The following is a 17,937-nucleotide window of genomic DNA, read 5'->3' as shown; positions in this document are numbered from 1 at the left end:
AAATGACGTCCTCAGGGTTCACTCCCATGACCCGGATGTTAGAGAAGTTATAAAAAAGGGGGAGAGCCTCTTAAAGGAATCGTCCCATCCCCCGTCAGAAAATGACTCCGTGTCTATAGATATTCCTATTACTGACCCTAAGCCCAAGCCCTGTCTCGAGGAAGGCCCTACCCAAAATTCGGCTGAACCCCCTAGTCATCCCTCATTAAGACTTTATCCCTGCCTTAAAAACCTTCCCCAAGATTCAGACACAACCCTCCCTCCCGAGGACCAGGCTACCCTTGAGGATGCGGCCGCTCATTACCATCAGGAGGACCCCTCTGTATCGTCTCCTCCACCCTTCCGGCCACCTCCTTATATCATCCCTCAACACCCTCCATTCCTCGCTCCCATCGTCCACGGTCCCCCTACTACTATTCCTCACTCCAATCCCCCTACTCAAACAGCCGCTTCCCTAACACAACAGATTGCCTCTCTTCGAGAGGCCCTCCAGGAAAAACGCCAACACATTAGTCTTCTCAGAGAACTCCGTGCCCTTGAGGCTGAACTCGCTGCACTCTCTGGGCTGCCCTTTTCCCCCCGTCTACCCCTAAAACGAGCTCCTAAACAAAAACCTGTCCTCGCTTTTCCGGTCACTCGCAGACAGGCTGCAGAGGTAGGTCCCGATACTCAGACCCCTGAGGACCCCCAAGAGGAGGATACCGCAGAGGGGTCCGATAATGAGGCTGAGGAACAAGATAACCCCCCCTCAGAGGAAGAAACGGAACCCCCAAGAGACAGACAGCGCTACCGCCCTTTAAACATTAAATATTTAAAAGACTTAAAGGCTGCGGTCCACACATATGGCCCTGTGGCTCCCTTCACGGTAGCCTTGCTGGAAAGCCTCACCGACCGTTGGCTAACGCCAAATGATTGGTTCACTTTAGCTCACGCCTCCCTGTCTGGCGGTGATTTTGTTTTATGGCGCACAGAGTATGCGGAAAACGCACTAAAAATGGCTGAACGAAATACTCAGAGCCAGTCCTCCCGCTCCTGGACTAGAGATCGCCTTCTCGGCCGACCGCCCTATAACACCAATGAGACTCAGGCCGCCTTCCCCCCAGGCTTATTAGCTTAAGTCCAAAATGCCGGCCTCAAGGCCTGGCGTAAACTCCCACCCAAAGGGCCCGCCAGCACCTCCTTGGCCAAAATCCATCAAGGGCCTGACGAATCCTATTGCGATTTCATCAGCCGCCTAACTGAGGCTGCCGAGCGCTTAATTGGAAAAAAAGAGTCAGATAGCGCCTTTATTAAACATCTTGCATTTGAAAATGCCAATGCCACATGCCAAAACGCCATCCGCCCCCATCGCAATGGCTCCCTCTCAGACTATATTAAACTTTGTTCTGGTGTCGGGGCGTCTCACGCCATCGGTCTAGCCATTGGAGCCGCACTAAAAAGCTTCACACAGGACAATCAAAAATCCTGTTACAATTGTAAACAGCCTGGTAAACTGCACCGCTATTGTTAATTCCACTGCTCCTGCCTGCCCCGCTCTTAATCATGTTTTCATCTGGGGCAACGGCCTGGCCTTCATGGCCCTCCCCACCAATTGGACTGGCCTCTGTGCGCTGGCTTTTCTCTTACCAAATATAGATATTCTACCCGGAGATCAATCACTTCCTATACCAGCCCTTGATCTTTTCCCTGGGCGACAAAAACGGGCCCTCGCGTTCATTCCCCTTATGGCAGGACTAGGTATAACCGCCGCTATGGCCACAGGTGCTGCCGGGGTAGGAGTGTCCGTAGACACTTATCAACGGCTCTCTCTCCAACTTATTGATGATGTTACCACACTATCAGATACTATTAATGACCTTCAAGACCAGGTCGATTCCTTAGCAGAAGTAGTACTCCAAAACAGACGAGGGCTTGATCTTCTAACAGCGGAACAAGGGGGGATCTGTTTAGCTTTACAGGAACGATGCTGCTTCTATGCCAACAAATCCGGCATAGTGCGAGACAAGGTCAAGAGACTCCAAGAACACAAAAAACAACTTCTTGACAACCCCTTTCTAACCAGTTTTCATGGTCTCTTGCCTGTCCTCCTCCCCATCCTTGGCCCCATTCTAGGATTACTCCTACTTGTCTCCCTCGGACCTTGGGCATTTAATAAACTGACAGGATTTATCAAACAACAAATAGACAACATTTTGGCCAAACCCATCCACATTCATTATCAACGGCTGGCGACAATGGATCACCCAGAGGGTGACTATACTCGCTCACAAACAGGCTCCAGTTATATAGACATATAACTGACATGGTGGCTGAGGACATGTCGGCCTATAACAAGAGGCCTGAGCACCAGACGGCTGCAGCGACTGGGTACTGCAAGGGAGGGTCCCGACTGACCCAATCTCAGTCCTCCCTGAACTCATGCCCAGACTGCATAGGGGTTGGTTCCTACAACAAAAATAACTGCCCCACCCCTGGTCCACAAAAGGCACCGGGGGCTATGCGCTATTGGGACCGTCTGGGCCTCTGAGTTCCCGTCTTGGTTAAGGCTCACTCTCTTAAAAAGATAAAGAGAGAGGAGATGTAGGAGCCTGACTCAGAGAAACTATGCTATCCGGCAGCACATGACCTAATTCCTGGAACCGTCAGTTTGCCCTTAGAAGGTCACGTCTCTGATAAGTAAAGCCCCTTCCTCATTCCGCTCTCTCCTTCCTCATTCATTCCCCGCCCAGTTTACCCTAACCCATATAATCTTGTAGCTGCAATAAAAAATTTGAGGCTTGATCAGAACTTTGTCTTGCCTCCATTTCTTCGCGCCTCCTATTTTCTCTTTTCAGGGTGTCTCCCTTCGGTCCCTGTTGAATGCCCCGCTGGTCGGGGCAAGCTGGTTGTACTGAATTCTGTTCTGACTAATATTATTCACTCAGGCTTTCTTTTCTAATATCTTTCCATCTCCTTATGTTGAGTCTTCATTGGTTGCTTTCAGATAGTTCTCTTCACATGAAGCTGCATTTGTTAGTTTTGTGTTTTGTTGTAATTCATAACTTGAGAGTTGGTGTTTCTTCATAGGAAAGTTTAATCTGTTCATAGCTAGTGTTTTACTGCTATATTTGGACTTATTTCTTCCAATTTTTTTAACTTGCATTATGACTATGAAGTTTTAATTGAACAGCCATTTACACTATATTTAAATTAAATATTACAATGAAAATTTCCAGACAGTCTGAAGGCGTCCTATCACTATGCATATGTTCATGTAGCACTACTAATAATTAATCCCCCCCAGCATAGGCACGTGTAGACAGAGGTATCTCCCTCACGCAAGTTTAAGAGATTAAATCTCCTCATCCTCACTGCTGAGGACAGAGCCACTGCCTGTGGGCAGGGGCCCTTCCTCCCTGTTCCCAGCACCCCCACAGACCCCGTCACGCCTGTGGCACACACTTCTCACTGGATCTTCCTCATCAAACACCGTCTTGTTGGAATCTTATCTTCAAACAGATTTTCACCTGCAACGTCTTCCTCCTTCCTCAGCATTGGCACACCCTTCTCCATGTGCATTTTCTTGCTCTTTTCCATCGGTTCTTCTCCATATGCATCTTCTTTCTCATCTGAATCTTCACACACTCAGAGCCTTCCTCATCACTCTCAGAGCCATTATCTTCAAATTCTAATTTTCAAGGTCATTGTCTCCTAACTCTTCTTCAACACCATTTTCTTCTAATTATTTTTTGGAGCCATCTTCAAACTTTCTCAGAGCAATCTTCAGATTCTCTTTCCAAGACATCTTCCTCAGACCCTTTTTGGGGCCATCGGCCTCTTCAGATTCCTTTTCAGGGCCACCTTCAGAACTTTTGCAAAGCCATTATCATCATAAATTTTTTTTAAAAAAATAGTTTTGTTGTATATAGCTAACATACAATATTATATTAGTTTCAGGTGTACATCACAGTTATTCATTAGTACCCACCTGGCACTATACAGCGTTATTACCACATTGATTATATTCCCTATGTTAAAGAAGTGATCACCATGGTAAGTCAAGCAACCATTTGACATTGCACCACGCTATCACAATATTATTGACTATATTCCCCATGCTGTACATTACATCCCCATGAGTTATTGTTTTATATATGGAACGTTGAACCTCTTATTCTTTTTTATCTATTATATCCATTTTTAATTTTTCAATTAGAGTTGACATTCAATATTATATTAGTTGCAGGTGTACAGCATAGTGCTTAGACATTTCTATAATTTAGGAAGTGATCCCCCTGACTGGTACCCACCTGGCACTATACATAGTTATTACCATATTATTGATTATATTCCCTAAGCTTTACATCCCCATGACTATAAATTTGTACTTCTTAATCCCTTCCTCCTTTCATCCACCCCTCAACTCCCCTTCCATCTGACAACCATCAAAATGTTCCCTGTATCTATGAGTTTCTTCCTGTTTCATTTGTTTATTTTGTTCTTTAGATTTCACTTGTAAGTGAAATCCTATGACATTTGTCTTTCATTATCTGACTTACAACACTCAGCACAGTACCCTCTAGGTCCATTCATGTTGTTGCAGATGGCAAGATTTTGTTCTTTTTAACGGCTGAGTAATATTCCATTGTATATATGTACCACATCTTATTTATCCATTCATCCATTTGGGGACACCCAGGTTGCCTTTGTACCTTGGCTTATGTAAATAATGCTGCAATGAACATATGAATGAGCATGTCCCCTTGAAGTAAGATTTTCGGTTTATTTGGATAAATACTGAGAAGTGAGATTACTAGGATCTTCTTTGTTTTTTGTTATAGTCTTTGTTTTAAAGTCTATTTTATCTGGTATAAGTATTGCCACTCCAGCTTTTGTTTGTGTTTTTGTTTCTCTTTTCATGAAATATCTTTCTTCACCCCTTTACTTTCAGTCTGTGTGTGTCTTTTGAAATGAAGTGAGTCTCTTGTAGGCAGCATATGTAAAGGTTTTGTTTTCTTATCCATTAAGCCCCCCCCATCTTTTGATTGGAGCATTTAATCCATTTATGTTGGTAAATATGTAGTTATTGCTATTTTATTCATATTTTTTATTTTTTATTTTATCTTTTTATCTTAAAGAAGTCCCTCTAAGAGTCCTTGTAATACTGGTTTGGTTGTTATGAACTCCTTCAGCTTTGTCTTGTCTGGGAAGCTCTTCATCTGTCCTTCAATTCTAAATGATGCCCTTGCTGGGTAGAATAGTCTTGGGTATAGGTCCTTGGTTTTCATCACTTGGAATATTTCCTGCGAATCCCTTCTGGCCTGCCAAGTTTCTGTTGAGAAATCAGCGGCGAATCTTATGGGAGCTCCCTTGTAGGTAACTAACTGATTTTCTCTTGCTGCTTTTAAGATTCTCTCTTGTCTTTAACTTTTGGCATTTTAATTATGACCTGTCTTGGTGTGGGCTTGTTTGGGTTCATCTTGCTTGGGATTCTCTGAGCTTCCTGGGCTTATATATCTATTCCCTTCTCCAGGGTAGGGAAGTTTTCTGTCATTAGTTCTTCAAATAGGTTTTCAATTCCTTGCTCTCTCTCTTCTCCTTCTGGTACCCTTATAATATGAATATTGGTACACTTGATGTTGTCCCAGAGGCTACTTAAACTATCCTCAAGTTTTTGGGTTCTTTTTAGTGTTTGCTGTTCTGATTGGGTGTTTTCTGCTACCTTATCTTCTAAATTGCTGATTCAATTCTCTACTTCATCTAATCCACTGTTGATTTCCTCTAATATATCCGTCACTTCTGTTATTCTTTATTTCTGACTAATTCTTTTTTATGTTTTCTATCTCCATTTTTATGTTTCCTATCTCTGTGGAAGTTCTCCCTGAGATCACTGACCATCCTTATATCCAGTGTTTGGAACTCTGCATCTGATAGATTGCTTTTCTCCATTTTATTTACTTCTTTTTCTGGACCTTTGTTCTGTTCTTTTATTTGGGACATGTTTCTTTGTCTCCCCATTTTGGCTGTCTCTCTGTGTTTGTTTCTAAGTATTAGGTAGGGCTGCTATGTTTCCTGGTCTTAGTAGAGTGGCCTTATGTATAGGTGTGCTGTGAGGCTCAGTGGCGCTGTCTTCCTGGTCACTTGAGATGCACAATCCAGGTATATCCCATGTGACGGTTGTGTGTGCCCTCCTCTTGTAGGTGAGCTTTGGTTGCTATCTGCACATCAGTGGGAGGGATTGACTCTTGGGCTTATTGGTTGTGAGGACTAGCTGTAAGGAGTTGGAGGAGTTGTGGTGCAAAGTCTGACCCTACAGAACAGGATCTGCCTCAGCAGGACTCTGGTGCCTGCCCAATCCGCCCCTTGGGTGTGTCATCCATGGAGGCGGCTAAGTGATGCTCAAACTTGTTTCAAAGCTGGCCACTAGGGCACCAGCACGAGGACCACCTTGACTCTCTGTAGGTCAAGTTCAGCTGCAGCCCATGCCCCACCCAGGGCCACCCATCAGGATCCACAAATCAATCTGCAGATGACCACTGCCCACGCTGTGCTAAGAAGTGCCTTGAGAGGCCAAGCTGCGAACCAAGGCTGGCTGCCCTAGCGCTGGGCTTAGGGCTGCTCAGCCAGAGGTACAGGACACACTCAAGCCAGGTGCTTCTTGCCTGGATTCCACAAACCTTTGAGAGACCCTAGGAAAGTCTGCAGCATGAGCCAAGGCAGGCGGTTTGTATGAAAAAGCCACTGGAAGCAGATTGGGTGTGCCCCAAAGTTGGGTGGGCAGGGTCTCAAATCACCAGGGCATGGCGAATGAACTGCGTTAGCCAACTTGATGGAAATTCAGATATGGCAGCCACTGGCGTCTGCACACCGGGAAGGGAGAGGGGTCAACAATGAAATAATGGCTTCTGCCAACTCCAACATCCAGGAGAAAGCTGCCGCTCCAGCCCCTGTCCAGAAGCCTGACAACTCAGTTCCTTACCGTGTATCCCTGCTGCCTCTCCAGCTGCTGCCCCAGTCCTGGAGCTCAGAGCCAATGATTCTTTCAGTGAGTAAGTCCATGAGTGGTCCCTTTAAAAGGAGCACCTGAGACTCCAACTGCCCTTGGTCTCACTCAGTCACAATGTCTGCTGGTTTTCACAACCAGAAATTATGGTGACTTCTCTCCCCAGCACTGGGACCCTGGGCTGGGGAAGAGCTGGAAACCATTGTTCCTTCAGGGGAGGACCTCCACTACTGAACTGTCCCTCCAGATTTTTAACGGTCACACGCGGGTGTAGGACCAGCCTGTTATGCATCTCTGTCTTTCCTATAGGTCTCGAGGTGGCTTCTTTTGCATGTCCTTAGTTGTAGGGCTTTGGTTCAGCAAGATTTTTAGGTGATTCTCAATGATGGTTGTTTTGTAGTTTCATTGTGATTTTGAGGTGAGAGAAGATAAGCACAGCATTTACCTACTGCCCCATCTTGACTGGAACTCCCATCATAATCTTTTTTGAGGTTCTTCTTTTAAGACCAGTTTTTTCAGACTTCTGGAGCCATGTCCTTTAGCATCTTTCTCAGAAGCATTTCTTCAAAATCTCCCCTACCTTCTGTTTTTTCAAATATCTTTTCTTCTTTCTTTCTTTTTAAGGATTTAATCCAGTCTTTATTCCACACTCATGATTGTTCTCTGTAATCAGAATACAAGTCATAAGAACAAGCTATCAAATAATTTGCCAATAATCTTAAATAATGCAGCATAGCATTACTTTTAATACACTCTATTCTAGATTAAGTTTTAAAACTCAAACAGCGATATTCACGATCAACAAAAGTGTTTTAAATGTTTAAAAAGACACTATATCAAGCTATTTCATAATGTAAGTATTTTCCATTTATAAAAGTACTTTGGAAGTTTGAGGCTTGAATATATTTCTCTACTCATCTGCCCCACCCTCTCCCAATTTCACGTTAGTATAGGGTTGCTGCAAGAATGCTAGTGAAGACATTAATTTTTTCCTTTAATTTCCTTTCCTTAAATTTCCTTTCTGAGAAATTCAAGAAAAAAGATTGCATGTCATGTATTTTTTTCAAGGAAAACTAAGTGAATAAATTTAGGCACTCTAATAGTGTCCCTTTGAGGTAGAATGCTAAAAAGACATTTGATCAAATCACAGCCTAGTTTAAACCTCTGCATCAGAAACTAACTTCTCATAAATTCTCTCTAAAGTTAACTGTGGAGAACATTAAGTGTAACATATTAACAAGAGCCTTCCAAGATAATATACAGTGGACAAGAATGTTAATACTACAGCTGCTGCTTTCATGTACATTGAGAGCAAATAATTCTCTTAAAACAGACATCCAAGATCCATTCTCAAAGTCTTTAGCATTTTATCATGAAAAGCATAGCCATGCTAACTTCAGTACACAAACCATGATCTCACACCTACAAAATAAAAATAGAATTAGTAGTAGTTTATTGTCTTATACAAATTTAACGAACATGGCAACCATGTCAAAGGAATTAAAACATTTTCAGGACATGTGTACAGGCCATACATCTCAAAAACAATTAATAAAAATTCAGGGGCCCGGCCCAGTGGCTCAGGCGGTTAGAGCTCCATGTTCCTAACTCCGAAGGCTGCCGGTTCGATTCCCACATGGGCCAGTGGGCTCTCAACCACAAGGTTGCCAGTTCAACTCCTCGAGTCCCGCAAGGGATAGTGGGCTCTGCCCCCTGCGACTAAGGTTGAACATGGCATCTGAAGCTGAGCTGCCTCCCGGATGGCTCAGTTGGTTGGAGCAGGGGCTCTCAACCACAAGGTTGCCAGTTCAATTCCTCGACTCCCGCAAGGGATGGTGGGCTGCGCCCCCTGCAACTAAAATTGAACACAGCACCATGAGCTGAGCTGCCGCTGAGCTCCCGGATGGCTCAGTTGGTTGGAGTGCATCCTCTCAACCACAAGGTTGCTGGTTCGACTCCCGCAAGGGATGGTGGGCTGTGCCCCCTGCAACTAGCAATGGCAACTGGACCTGGAGCTGAGCTGCGCCCTCCACAACTAAGACTGAAAGAACAACAACTTGAAGCTGAACAGCACCCTCCACAACTGAGATTGAAAGGACAACAACTTGACTTGGAAAAAAGGCCTGGAAGTACACAATGTTCACCAATAAAGTCCTGTAAAAAAAAAAAAAATTCAGGAGGAATTTATGCATTGCATATCTAACTCAACTATTGGGTGAAAAGAGTGCAATAAATAGGATTAAAAGGCACTTCCCTACACAAAAGAAGAAATAAAACTGCAGCCTAAGGGTGCTTGAAGAGTGTGTAATTACTGCAACAATCTCAACTTGGGAGGCAAAAAAAGATTTAATCAAACATTTATAGGATTCAGTGTGATCCACTTTCACAAAAAATTTTCACAATTTCATCTGTTTTCATGTTGTCTTTCTTGGCTATCTGGTTCTATACTTTGGCTTCTTCGACGATCATGTTTGTCAGACTGTTCCTTACTAACACTGATCTCATTTGTGGGAACGTTCTTTGCTTCTGCTTCAGGTATAGTTTCTTTAAATGCCATACTAGTTGCATCTTCTCAAACATTCATTCTGGATATGCAAGGGTGCTCTGGAAATGCCTTACTTGAGAAGACCCTGCTCTTTAAAGCAAACACAAAATTTGAACCCATATCACCTCTGTTGGCCTCGGGATATTGAAAAAAGCCTCCTGTTCTCCCAGCCTTTCCTCCCTTTCTCATGGGGTCTCCTCAGTCTAGTCATCTATAATCCCACCCCATGCTTACACAGAGATTTGATGGCCACCAAACCACTTTCATTGAGGATTTGAATATAATGATCAACTTCCTCTGCATTCCTCAAAGACACAGACGTTACACCATCTGGGTGTCTGTCAAAGAGAAGTGGCTTCCTCTTTTGCCTAAATGTTGAAAATTCTCCTTAAAGGTTGTCTCTGACCTTATTCAGCACTAATGGGCCATCCTCCAAATCTGTAGGATAAAGCATCTTGATGATGACAACTCGTTCATGGTGCACTCTGGACGATCCACTAGTCCAGCTGCTTGTTTTGCAGAGAAAGCTACCTCCTGTGATGCTTGCACTACTTTTCTGAAGCCTCAGATTCCCCTTCAGGAGAAACTTGGCTACTTCAACATTTAACTTCTAGCTTCTAATTTCATCTTCATCCAAAAGTATTAATGTGAAACCCAGATTCCCTCTTCAAATAACTGCAAAGCCCATCTCCTTTAAGATTTCCTTGGTTATCTTTTAAAGCTTCATCTTAAATTCTGTCTGAAGATCTCTCATAATCACGCCAAATTAGATAGAGTGTGTATAAATGCCTCCACTATGTCTGGATGCAAACCAGTGACATAGGCATTTGTATTTCTGTCTTCAACATGAAGCCTTTCTTTTTTTCCCCCCTCTTCTTGAGACCTGAGGGTTTGGGCTTTTTCTTTTTTTCTTTGTAGAGGTTTCTCAACATTGCTAGTACCATCTTGTATGTTTGCAGTAGAGTCAGACGTGCCATCATTGAGAAGCCATAATAATTAGCCTGATATTTAGTGAAGAAATCCTCAGTGACCTTGGGAGCCAAGCCTTCTTGTCCAGGGTGTCAGCCGGCTGCTGCCCAAAGACTGGTTTCTCTGCTGGGCTTCTCCTGGATGTCGTCATCCTCGGTGCCTCCATACAGTTCTTGCATTCATGACTGCTCATCAAACTCTTCGTTCCATCTGCGTAGTTGCCATGTTTCCCACCTCACCCAGGAGCAGGGCCCAGGCAAGCAAGGAGGTGCTGGCTCACTCTGTCCGGCCTCAGTGTTACCAATATGGGTCCCAGGCCTGCCATCTCTTTTGTAGTGTCACTTTGCCTGCTTTCTTTTGTGGCAGTATTTCCTGGATGTGCCCTGGGTTGCTGTTTCTCAATCATATTCCGACTCTGGAATCCCTCAAAATTTATGATCCCAGGAGAATTTTATTCAACTGTCTTCCAGGCACCTCAAAATCAACAAGGGATCAATTGAGTGCACCCTTCTCTTTCCCACACCTCCATCAACATTCCTAATGTCAGTAAGTGGCAGGAACATTCATCCAATGCTCAGGCCCAAAACCTGGGACTCACCGTGACTCACATCTAACCAAGCTTCACATCTTGCTCAGTCTAATACCTCCTACCTATGTTTAACTCACCCACTATTTCCATCTACAATTCTACCATGCTAGTCCAAGAGACCACCTTTTCTTGCCTGGATTATTGCAGCAACGTCCTAAATAATTTTCCCTCATGCACTTTCACCCCTCACAACCCATTTTCTGCAAAATGCTTAGAGCAATCTTTAAGCACACACACACGCATGCACCCCCTCGTCCCCCCCCCACACACACACACAATCTCATTGCAGTCTTGAGGCTTATTAATTCTTTAAAGCCTTCTCGTGCTATCAGGACACGTCCAGAATCCTTGAGGAGGTCTGAGGTGCAGCATGTGACCCTGCCTCCTATCCAGGCTCTGGCTGCTGTGTATCTCCGTCCCAGCCATATCTGACTTCTTCCCATTCCTGCCAAGGACCCACATCTGTCCTGGTGCAATGCCTCCTCTAGGCTGCTCCCTCCAGCAGGAACACTCACCCCATTTCATCACCCTTTACATGTCACCTCCCTGACTCAAGATGAAAGCAGCCATCCACAGCTTCTCAGATGGAGTTAGATGCCTTGTCCTGTGCTCTGTATTTCTCCTGGCTTTAAAAACATCTCTGTGGCATTTTATTTATACAAGAAACACATGAAGATATTCTTGTATACATTTCAAGCACTATGACTATCTGATTAAAGTCTGTCTCCCTCATTAGACTGTTGGCTCTGTAAACGGAGGGAAAGACCGATCTTGTCCAAGTTGTGTCAGTGTGGGGTAGTGCCCATTTCAGGAAGGGCTCCCTTAGTATTTTTTGGAGAAGTGAGTTCTGTACCCTTCTTGCACGCAGCCCCGGCCCAGGCCTGGATCTCGGGCAGTAGTTGGGCTCTCAGCAAGACTTCAGCATCCCTGTGAGCACCAGGAAAAAGGAAGATGTGGACATCTGAAAGACTAGACCTTATTGCCGCTCCCTGGTTTGTCCTCTGCTCCTGTGCTTTCAGAAACCGGACCCTGGCTCTTGATGAGGGATTGTTGTTTGGGGAGGACAGCCAGGGACAGGAAATGCAGGAGAAATTCCCTGGACAGCCATCTTCTTCTTTTTCTGATAACCAGGGATGCCTTTAGGCAACATGAACTCACTGTCTTCCCTTGTGCTCAGCAGCCTGCAGCCCCAATGAGTGTGACAGGTGGAGAGGGAGCAGCCCCAGCATTTAGAGCCTCATGCTGTATCCTTGTGGGGTTGCTGGACCTTAGAACCCATTGAGGAAGGAAACATAGGCTACACTGCACTGTCTCTGAAGCCACCAACTCTAAATGTCAGAGAGGTGGATTCTCTAGCCAGCCAGGGGATGCCACCCCTTCCTGAGTGGAGCTGAGAGGACTGGCACATTCAAGGAAAGACTCGTTGCTGCCCTCCCAGGTTTCTGAAGTCCGATTTCCCTGAGAAAACTTAGCCTTGAATATGTCAAAGATGTTAATTGTGCCTTCTAAGCAAAATTGTTAGCACTTCGAATGCTGGGACCGTATTATATTGCATTAGCTCCCATAGCACCTAGCACCCTATTACATTGACTGCTGACTTTAAAAATCTCATTGCTGAAAAACTTAAAATGAAAATAGATTCAGCATCAGCAGGGCAGTGGGGATTGCTATAAAAGGAAAAAACAGAAAAGAAAAGAAATGACAGCAGCCACATCTGTTTTAAGTCATTGGCACCAATTTTCTTAAAAGCACAGGTCCTTTTTGGTTCAGAAAATTCTCTCTGGTTATGCGGTTAGGTCCCACAGGCTAGTTGGGGTGAAGGTTGGTAGGAAAAATAAAAGAGAGAAAAGAGACTTATGTTGCTCAATGTAAGAAAGATGTCAGGAATTTTGGAGTCGTTTTTGGCAGCTCAAGAGTGTGAGAAAGTGAAATAGGCACAGTTCTCAAGAGGGGGGACATGAGCCCCAGAAAACAGTGGCAAGATGGGGGTGTAGGACAGAGACGGCACATGAGCAGTTCACTGGTGGGGATGAGGTAGGAACCGTGGGATAGCCTGGACAATCCCAGGCAGCCCTCTGTCTGTCAGATGTGTGCTCAGTTATTTTGTTTTGCCCTTATAGGAAAGCATTACTGCAGACAAGACTAGAGGGCCCAAGATCGCTTGTATTGGACCAGCACAAGAGCTCTTTGCCTGTGACACTATTAACTGACTCAGACTGCTGAGAGCTTTCTAGCAACAGATAACAAGAGCTATAAAAACAACTAGACCTCTCACCAGGCAACACCGCTTACCAGGATGTATTCAAAGGAAATACATAAAAAGGAAAAGTACTTTTCTTAATTAAATCGGAGGTGCCCCCTACTCAACAAGGGCCTAACATTTTGAGGGTCAAGGACTCTTTTGTAAAGTGTCTGGTTGAGGTTGAAAACCCCACTGAAATTTTCATTCCCTGCTCTGTGGTAGATGATATTTCTGAAAAGCCCTCCTGCAGCAAAATTTCTAGAGGCAAGATACCGTATTTTGCCATGTGTAATCCTCATTTTTCTGCCGAAATTTGTGAGCGAAAAGTACGGATGCACATTATACATGGCTAGTACTAATTCCATATCTATGTAAAATTTTAAAATTCTTTTATTTATGCTTATGAGTTAAAAGTGTAACTCTAGAAATCAATAACAATATCCAAAATATGCAAAATAATACCCTGAAATACGATAATCAGTTTTGTTGAACTTACAATGAACTTTCAACAACAAAGAGTTCTTGGCCTTCTATGATGTGTAAATATTGTAAATTTGTTACTGGTACATAAAATTTCTTGGACTATAATATGTTAAAAAAGAAATGCTAAATTCCTTAAAAATTTGAATTAAAAAATTAAAACAAAAGATTTTTTCCCTGAAAATTTGAGCCAAAAACATGGGTGTGCATTATACATGGGCAAAATACGGTAAATTGCAACAAACAGTTATAAATGCATTGCTGAGATTATAAGAAACTAAGGAAAATGTCCAAGTATATCCCAAACTTTCTCTCCCCAACCCACCCACCAATCTTGCCCCACAACAACAAAAAACTAACTAAGCAGAATACTAAGCAAATGTGGAAACGTAGGCTGCCTCAGGGTCAAATGCTGATACCAATTCTCTAGCAGAAAGAAGCAAGAGAGCAGATGTTGGGTCTGTGCAATGTAGGCAACCGAATTGAGACCTTGTATAAAGGGGCCGTCTCTGTGAGAAGATGGATAGAAAACTACATCTGTCCTTAGAGACAGGAAGCTAACCTGTCTATCTGCATCTCAATTCTGGGTAAAAACCATATCTCTCCTGTATCATAGGATCTTAGAAGGGAATTTATTCTATCCACATCTACAGAGTAAGAGGAAATATAAAGAGATTAAATGGTCCCAAATGAACACAACCCTTAATATAGGAAAAAGCAAACATAAATTTGCTCTGGAGAAAAACCTCATCTCATGGCTGTGAGGATTCCCCTTGATTAATATCAGCCTAATATAAGCCCCCCAAATTACCAAACACATGAGGAAACACCATGATTGAGACTACGAGGTTTGACAATTAAGTTCGCAAACTCATCCTAGAAGAAGTGCTACATACCTCATTGCTGAATATCACTACGGTCACCTTCGAAGTACTCCTACCTTGGGAAACTATGCACCAAAGCCAGTGCCTAGTCCACCCTTCAAAGCAATTTTGGAACTCTTTTTCTGGAATGGCCATCAGAGCTGTTATATTACCCTTGATGTCCTGAATGTCATCAAAATGCCTTCCTTTCAATATTTCTTTATTATTTGGGTAAAGAAAGAAGTCACTGGGGGCCAGATCAGGTGAGTAGGGAGGGTGGTCCAATGCAGTTATATGTTTACTGGCTAAAACTCCCTCACAGACAGTGCTGTGTGAGCTGGTGCATTATCATGGTGCAAGAGCCATGAATTGCTGGTGAAAAGTTTAGGTCGTTTTCGTCTAACTTTTTCATGCAGCCTTTTCAGCACTTCCAAACAGTAAACTTGGTTAACTGTCCAGTTGGTACAAATTCATAATGAATAATCCCTCTAATGTCATAAAAAGGTTAGCAACATCATTGCAACACGTTTGCAAACTTAATTGTCAGATCTTCATAAGCAGAAATACCAAGCAATATATTTTACCCTCATGAGCTTCAAATATTGTCATTATGAGATACATAACACAATATAATGATGTATAAAATGTTTAAAGAAATGAAAATTGAATCAAACATTGAGCAACATACAAGAGACATTCAAAAGGAACCAGATGGATTTGAAAAATAACTCAGTGAATAGGTTAAACAGTATATTAGACACAGATAAAGAGAGCATTAGTGAACTCAAAGATAGATCTGAACAAATAAGGAATGAAATGGCAAGGATAGAAGATAGACTAAGAGGCATAAAGAATTAAGTAAAATGACCTAATACATTTTTAATTGGGTTTCTAGAATGAGAAAATGAAGCAGTGAGTGACATATCACAAAAAATACAATAGCTGGGAATTTCTCAGAATTTATGAAAGATATTAGTACTCAGATTTAATAAAAACAACATATCTCAAGCAGGATAAATGAAAGAAAACCTACACCCCCACATAGCACAGTGAAACTGCTTGACACAAAAGAGAAATGGAAAGAATAGAGACATCACCCATAAAGAAACAACAACTTCACTGACAACTGATTTCTCAATAGCAACAATGAAAATCAGAAAACAGTGGAATAGTACCATCAATGTGTTGCAAAAAGATAACCCTAAATCAAGACCTTTCTTTTAATTATTAAAGTTAAATAAAGACAGTTCATAAAATAAAAAAATACAGTTTGCTATGAACAGACATGATTAAAGGGATTTCTAGAAGTTGTATTTGTTTTAGAAGGGCAATGATTCCAGAAGGAAGAAAGATCTGAAATACATTAGGAAGTGGGGAGGAAGGAAAATGGTAAACATGGATGAAGCTGAACAAAGCATGACCATATAAAACAATAACAATACAATCTGATTCATAGGGTTAGAAAGCAGTTAAACTAAAATGCTGGACAAAAATAGCATATGAAATAAAGAGTATAATCTAAATTAAAACAGCCAATTTTTATTTCTTTTCAAAGAAGACGATGAAGTTAATAATCGACATTAGCTTTTTAAATGAAATATGTCTATTCATGTTTCTAAGGTAAGTATTAAACTAATGGAAATTAAAGGTCAAATTAGTAGAATGAAGTGAGAAAAATGCAACCATCCTAAACAAAATAAGATTGAATGGAAAACAATAAATAATAAAAGCAGAATAAATTGAGGGCACAAAATATGGCGGTGGAAAAAAAATCCTAATATAGCTGTAATCACAGAAAATGTAAATGGACAAGGCATTGGGTGACATTGAGTGCCCCTGCGCCACTGCCGCCCCTGAGGCAGCCACGAGAAGCCTCTGCGGCCTGCGCCTGGTGACAGGAAATTGGTTTAGGTTATGCAAAAGAGATGCTCCTCATCTCTAAGGCTTACCAGAAATTCTGATTTGAAGAGGATAAATGGATTTTGCACCAAACCACAGGAAAGTTCAAAAGCGCCATCTCAGACTACAGCCACAGAGTGCCATTACACAAACCTACGGATTGGGAGAGGAAGATCCTGATATGGTCAGGTCGCTTCAAAAAGGAAGATGAAATCCGGGAGACTGTCCTTTGAGAGCTCGATGCTGCCGAGATGTACATGAAGGTCAGCTATGTGGTGATCGCCCTGACAGTGGCAGGATGCATCCTGATGCTGACTGAGGGCAAGAAGGCTGCCAAGAGACGCGTCTTTAACAAGCCTGAACTTAGAAAAGAAAGCCTGTCTGAGAGAGGCAGCACCTATGAAGGCCAAAACAGAGTTGCAGTGGTATTCATGTTGGCTGGATTTTGAAAATCCAGGAATAATGTTGCCGCAACAAGCCTGTATTAAAAAGAATGTGGTATGAGGATCTATTTCATGAAAGTATGGTTTGTACAAACTTCCAGCATTTCCCTATTTCTGCTCTAGAGGTACAAATAAATTTTCTTAGAGAAATGACTCGTCTATATTTTATGGCTTTGATCCAAGTTAAATTCAGCTTCTCAGCTTTTTTGATAAAATGAAAGAATGCAAAATGAGACAATTTATTTCAACTTTAATATTAAGTCTTCTTTAGAGTCAGTTACCGTATCTTACTTTAATTCCCATTACCAAAGTAACTTCTCCCCAGAAGCCAAAATGCATTTCTCTCTCTATTCTTTGTGTTCATTTCTGGAGAGGTCAGGAAGACCATCTGAGTACACTGCCATGTGCATCTTGGAGAGCTAACCTCCCCAAGGGACACCGTTCTTCTCAGAGCCCTGGAGAGCAGCCAGGCCACAATTTGCCATCTTTCGGTGTACTAGCAGACAGGCTTTTAGGGGAGCAGTCTTTGAAAATGTCCTGGCAAGGTGATGGCAGTGGTCTAGCCTTGAGTTTCTGAGGACTTGGAAATCCCAGCATCATGGAGTTGCTTCGAGCCAGCACAGTCAACCCTTCTCCATGGCTTAGAATTCCCAAATGGTCCTTTTCCTGCTGCCTTTACACCAAACTTATCAATTATGAAAATCTATCTGTGGGGACAGAGTCAGGAGTGCAGTTTCCAGGCTCTCGGCCTCACGTGGAAAGGTGCTCAGTGCTGGCTCAGGTAGTAAATGGCTATCAACTGTGATTGGATGGCCATCAGCTATGGCTAATTGGCCATCAGCTGTCACCAGTGAGCCATTGGCCACTAATATAACTGCTATGGCTACGCTAGCAGCAAATGGGAGCTAGCAAGAAGATGGTGGCT

At 42.9% G+C, this 17,937-nt stretch overlaps 3 pseudogenes; 1 reads left to right on the top strand and 2 right to left on the bottom strand.

Moving 5' to 3' along the window:
* Positions 1–3,285: 3,285 nt before the first annotated feature.
* LOC148755759 (uncharacterized) lies at positions 3,286–9,539 on the bottom strand (annotated as a pseudogene).
* Positions 9,540–9,554: 15 nt separating this feature from the next.
* On the bottom strand, positions 9,555–11,605 carry LOC109458575 (17S U2 SnRNP complex component HTATSF1 pseudogene; annotated as a pseudogene).
* Positions 11,606–13,739: 2,134 nt separating this feature from the next.
* LOC141572414 (protein FAM162A pseudogene) lies at positions 13,740–17,229 on the top strand (annotated as a pseudogene).
* The last annotated feature ends 708 nt before the right edge of the window (positions 17,230–17,937 follow it).

This window comes from Rhinolophus sinicus, chromosome 14 (assembly GCF_057876585.1).
Source record: "Rhinolophus sinicus isolate RSI-liver-muscle chromosome 14, RSI-T2T, whole genome shotgun sequence".
Taxonomy (NCBI): domain Eukaryota; kingdom Metazoa; phylum Chordata; class Mammalia; order Chiroptera; family Rhinolophidae; genus Rhinolophus; species Rhinolophus sinicus.
This window is presented reverse-complemented; position numbering and strand designations above follow the sequence as displayed.